Source organism: Gossypium hirsutum, chromosome A12 (assembly GCF_007990345.1).
Source record: "Gossypium hirsutum isolate 1008001.06 chromosome A12, Gossypium_hirsutum_v2.1, whole genome shotgun sequence".
Classification (NCBI taxonomy): Eukaryota; Viridiplantae; Streptophyta; class Magnoliopsida; order Malvales; family Malvaceae; genus Gossypium; species Gossypium hirsutum.
In genome coordinates this window covers 9,467,322-9,472,801 of record NC_053435.1, presented here as the reverse complement: position 1 = coordinate 9,472,801, position 5,480 = coordinate 9,467,322, and the positions used below count along the sequence as shown (strand labels likewise).

Genomic DNA, 5,480 nt, shown 5'->3' with positions numbered 1-5,480 from the left:
TCTTTCTTCAACTTTTCTGGGTACGAGATTGGTGGTTTATATTCTTTTGGCATCAAGTTGTCATTGTTTTGGGGTTCAACCTCTTTTCTATCAGCTTCTTGTGCTGGCTTCTTTTCAAATTCAGCTAACACTTTCCCACTCCTTAGTGTAACTACTTTCACGTGCTCTTTTGGGTTGGGTTTAGTGTTACTAGGTAGACTTCCTGGTGGTCTTTTAGATATCAATTTAGCGAGCTGACCTATCTGAGTTTCGAGCCCTTGGATCGACGCTTGTTGATTTTTAAGTGCTGTCTCGGTATTCTAAAAATGAGTTTCTGACACTGAGATGAATTTGGTTAGCATCTCCTAAAGGTTTGGCTTTTTCTCCTGCTGGTATGGTGGCTGCTGAAAGCCTGGAGGGGGTGGTGGTCTCTGATTTCATTGGCCTTCCCATGAAAAATTTGGGTGGTTCCTCCAACCTGCATTGTAAGAATTACTATAAGGATTGTTTTGAGATCGATGATTGTTACCCATGAAATTTAACTGCTCGTCCTCCATGTTGTGGCCATAAGGTGGGTATTCTGAACTACTTGATCCACCTCTACTTGTTTCGCACTGCATTACTAGGTGAACCTGTGAAGAACTAAGAAAACTATCAATTTTCTTATTCAAGAGTTCTACCTGATTAGAGAGCATGGTGACCGAATCGACATTATAAACGCCGGCTATTTTCATTGGCTTTATCCTCATGACTTGCTACTGATAGTTATTCAATGACATTTCCTTTATAAATTCATAAGCATTTTCAGGTGTTTTATTATTGATAGTTCTGCCAGCAGCTGCATCAACCATTTGCCGAGTCAAAGGGTTCAGGCCATTGTAAAACGTTTGGACATATAGCCAGAGTGGTAACCCATAGTGAGGGCATCTTCGCAAATGGTCCTTGTATCTCTCCCATGCATCGTAGAGTGTTTCTAAATCCATCTGCACAAAAGAAGAGATATCATTACGTAATTTAGCTGTTTTAGCTAGCATAAAATATTTTAATAAAAATTTTTCGGTCATCTGTTCCCAAGTAGTGATTGATTCTCATGGTAACGAATTCAACCACTGTTTAGCTTTGTTTCTCAATGAAAAAGGGAATAACCAAAGGCAAATGGCATCATCAGAAACGCCATTAATTTTAAATGTATTACATAGTTTCAAAAAGTTTTCTAAGTGAGCGTTGGGATCTTCGTCCTGCAAACCATCAAATTGAACAAATTGATGTATCATTTGAATTGTGTTATGTTGCAGTTCAAAAGTATTTGCAGCTACAGCAGGCCTAACTATACTGGATTTAGTTCCTGTTAAATTAGGTTTAGTATAATCATTCATAGTGCGTGGAGCAGGATTCTGATTAACAGCAATCGCAGGAGGTAGCGGATTTTCTTGGTTTTCAGCCATCTCCTCGGTTGTGGTTGAAGTATCGTCCTCTTGCTCTTTCTTTGTGTATCGTAAGCTTCGCCTTATTTCTCTTCGATTTCTACGAACTATGCGATCGAGCTCACTATCAAATAGTAACGGTCCTGACGGGTTTCTTCTGGTCATAAACTAGAAAAAAAACTATCAAGAGAAAATAAATGAAAAATTAGAAAAGAAAATAAAAATTTAAGTTGCAATAAAAGTAAAATGACTAAAGTAATAAAAATCGACTGTTCCTAATATCCTAGTTCCCCGGCAACAGCGCCAAAAACTTGATACGTGATATTCGTGACAGGTTTTAAAGATTTATGAAAGAATCGTTCTTGAGACTAACTTATTATCACGATTAAGGCAAGTGTATCTATCGAACAGTAGTATAGTTCAGAAAGACTGGATTGTTGAACCCAAAGGAACTACGAGTACTAGTATTTACTTCCTTTTTATTATCTAGCCTAAAAATTAAGAGGTTTGGTTATCTAAACTAATTACTAACTAAGAATGCACAGAAAGAAAATTTGGGAAAATACTTTTGGGAAAATTGGATTGATTAAGACAATACTTAAGGAAAAATTCACCTAGACTTCACTTGTTATTTGATTCTGGATCAGATGATTTATTCATTTGACTTGATCCTTAGAAATCCCTAAGTTAAATTATTATCTCTCGCAAGACTAATAACGTCTAACTCTAGGTTGAATAATTGAAATCTCTTTCTAAGTAACACCCTAGAATTGCATTAACTCGATCTATGGATTCCCTTATTAGGTTTCACCCTAATCTGGCAAAATCTTATCACCCTATCTCTAGGCATACAATCAACTCCGCTTAATTATGAAAAATTTACTCTTAGACAGGGTCTATTTCTTCTCTGAATAAGAGCTTAACTTGAATAAATATCCTGGAATATCAAAACAAGAATTAAGAACACATAATTAAGAACAAGTCAAATATTTATCATACAATTCAGATAATAATAACAAAATCCGTCTTAGGTTTCATTCCCCTTAGGTATTTAAGGGGTTTAGTTCATACTTATGAAAGAAAACATCTCAAAAGCATAAAGATAACAAAACATAAGAAAACCCAAAACTCCTAAGGGAACTTGAAGGGAGATCTTCAGTCTTGATGATGAATCCGACTTCTGAGATGGATCAATCAGCTTTCCTTGAGTAATTCCTTACTTCGTGCTCTGTGTCCTCCTTCTAAGTGCCTCCTTAGGTGTTTAAATAGGCTTCAGAATGCCTAAGAGCCCCCAAAATTGGCCTTTTCTAAGTAGGTTTATATTTGGGCTTGGCAGGGACACGCCCGTGTGTGATTACTCCAGCCCATGGTCAAGGCTGTTGAACAAGCACAGGCGTGTAGTATACCCGTGTAAGTCATGCTTCAATCCTACTAAAGGGACACGGCCATGTGACACACCCGTGTGAGGAAGTCCAGGCAGTGTTGATTTCCCACGTGGGTCCATTTTCTCCGTTTTCGACCCGTTTCTTGCTCTTTTTACTCTCCTATGCTCACCTAAGTATAAAACATGAAATTAAAGGATTAGGAGCATCAAATTCACCAATTCTAAGGAGAAACCATCCATAAATGTGCTAAGCATAGGATAAAAATATGTATAAATTATGGTTTATCAATGTTTACTGACCTTACAGTAGGTTCACAGTCGACTTGGGCGACCCGTGCAACCCTAGCAAACATTTCAGTGAAATAGACTCACACGCCCATGTGGCTTGCCCGTGTGGGCCCACACGCTCTTGTGGCTTACACGACCCAATTTGACCTTGGCCATGTCGATCACACGGTCTGGACTAGATTCCCACAAGCCCGTATGGGCCCACCCGTCCAAATTGGTTGAGCCCGTGTGTCGCACATGGCCACCAGGCCATCACACGACCGTGTCTGGTGCACACGGCCTGGCTCGTCGATCACACGCCCGTTTTCTATCACACGGCCTACCACACGGGCGACCACATGCCCGTGTGGAGTCAAAAATTAGGTTTTTGGATTTCGCTAAAACCTCATTTTTTGTGCAATCGGGTACACACCTGGTTTGTTTTCAATCACTCTAAAACCTATAAATCCATATTCCAAACCCATTTTCAGTGACACTAATGAAACTTGATCGAAACCACAACGAGATGTTCACTTTCAACTATCAAAAACCTTACCTTCGATCGAATCCACAATAATTCTCATGGGACCAAGTCTCCATCAAACGATTTCAAGCCCCCGAAACACCACCTAATCGTCAATAACAACACGTATTAATGACAAAATTAATGAGCGGAAACAAGCCACATTACCCAACTTACCGATTCAAACGCAATCGAAATTGCACAAGAGAGAGAGTCGAGTTGAAGGAAAATTGAATGAGAACAAGAGAAAAAACTTCAGCAGAGAAGAAAAGGGAAAAGGTGATTTGGTGAAAAAAAGTCAAAACTTGAGTAGGGAATTCGGCAGGAGAGAAAAAATGGGAAGAATAAAACAAAATAAAATCAACAAATCTCTCAATATATCCCAAACCACTCCTAAAATCACTCAACCGAACTCTGCACTACTCAGAACTCTAACACCACTGAAACTCTTTTAAGAACTGAGAAAAAATTATTATCCTTGCCTACGTGGAGAATAGAACACAAGACCTTTAGCAAACAAACCCTCCACTTAACCATTAGACCAGTAGGTCCATTCTGAGGTATATTTACAACCAATCATATATAAGCCTATTGAACCCAGTCAAAGTTTTATTCATCGAAAAACCAAAATTTGCCCAAGTCAAGGCTTGAACTTGGGACTTCTCACACACACCCAGAACATTTAACCACTGAAACAGATACACATTTGTGTCATAAATTCACAAAAACAAAAATATAAATTTTTGGGGCGTTACAACCATAATGGCCCAGTAAAAAAATGATTAGATTCTCAAAAACTTCCTTTTAAAACATTTACCTATTCTTTGGAAAAGCTATAGTGGGCTTCTCTTAGTTTTTTAGTTTTATAGAAACATTAACTCATGCCAAGTCTGTTTAAAACCCGATTATAAAAGTTCTTATTACTTTTGAAACCATTTTTTAAATTTTAATTTACTATTTGGAAATTCAAGTACGAATTTGCAATGGAAAATACAATGTCCTTGATTTATTATTTATTATTTCTTAAAAAAAATTATTTTGCTAGCTTATAATCACCAATGTGTAGGTTCGTCCAATTATTTAACTTAACTAGTTTTTAATGATAATGCATGCAAAATACCAAAATAACTTAGAATATCGAACCCATGCCACAATTTGTATAAAACAATTGCAGTCCTGAACAGTAATAAAAATTATAATATTAAACGAAAAATATGAGATGAGACCTCTATATGCCTAGTCCATTCCTCATCATGGGGATTATCTAAAAGATAAAATTAAAGGGGTGAGTTTTAGAAAGCTTCGTGTGATTCTTAACGATACAAATAGTAGAATTTCATATATTCAAACAATCACAATAGAGCATATAGCCATCAATATCAATGTCCATTTTAGATCATAACAGTTCAAAAATTAATGTACATGCATGGGCACTTTCAAATGTAAAACAATGCACAGGTCCTACTTATCCATTCGCCACACACCACGAGTTCCCTAGAACCCGTCATCCAAACATCAAAAGTAGTAAGATCTATAGCTCGATGTGGATAAACCACTAGTAACAATATGCAGTAAAACTACCAATAATTTGCAAACAAGCTGCCAGTAAGTTGCGATAAGTCCTCGATAGTCCAACAATATTCTGAGGAGCAAATATATTGCTAAACAATAATATTATGGATAAACCATCAATACTCCACGGAACTCTTCTGTCACCCATCAAATCCCAAAATCCATGCAATGTAATATGACATGTAACAATGTGGAACATCATGATTTATCGATAACAATTTTTAGTATAGTGGCATGCCATACGTGCATTCAGTAAAACGGTATCAATGGTATGCTTTGCATACATTCAATAAAGAATATGAGTGGTGTAACACCCAATTCTGACGGATCA

General features: G+C 37.2%; 1 non-coding gene across 1 annotated transcript; it reads left to right on the top strand.

The window, feature by feature from the left end:
- The first annotated feature begins 888 nt into the window (after positions 1-888).
- LOC121211944 (small nucleolar RNA R71) lies at positions 889-995 on the top strand. The gene has a single exon (XR_005907160.1). It is a non-coding gene; the product is annotated as a small nucleolar RNA R71 (small nucleolar RNA).
- The last annotated feature ends 4,485 nt before the right edge of the window (positions 996-5,480 follow it).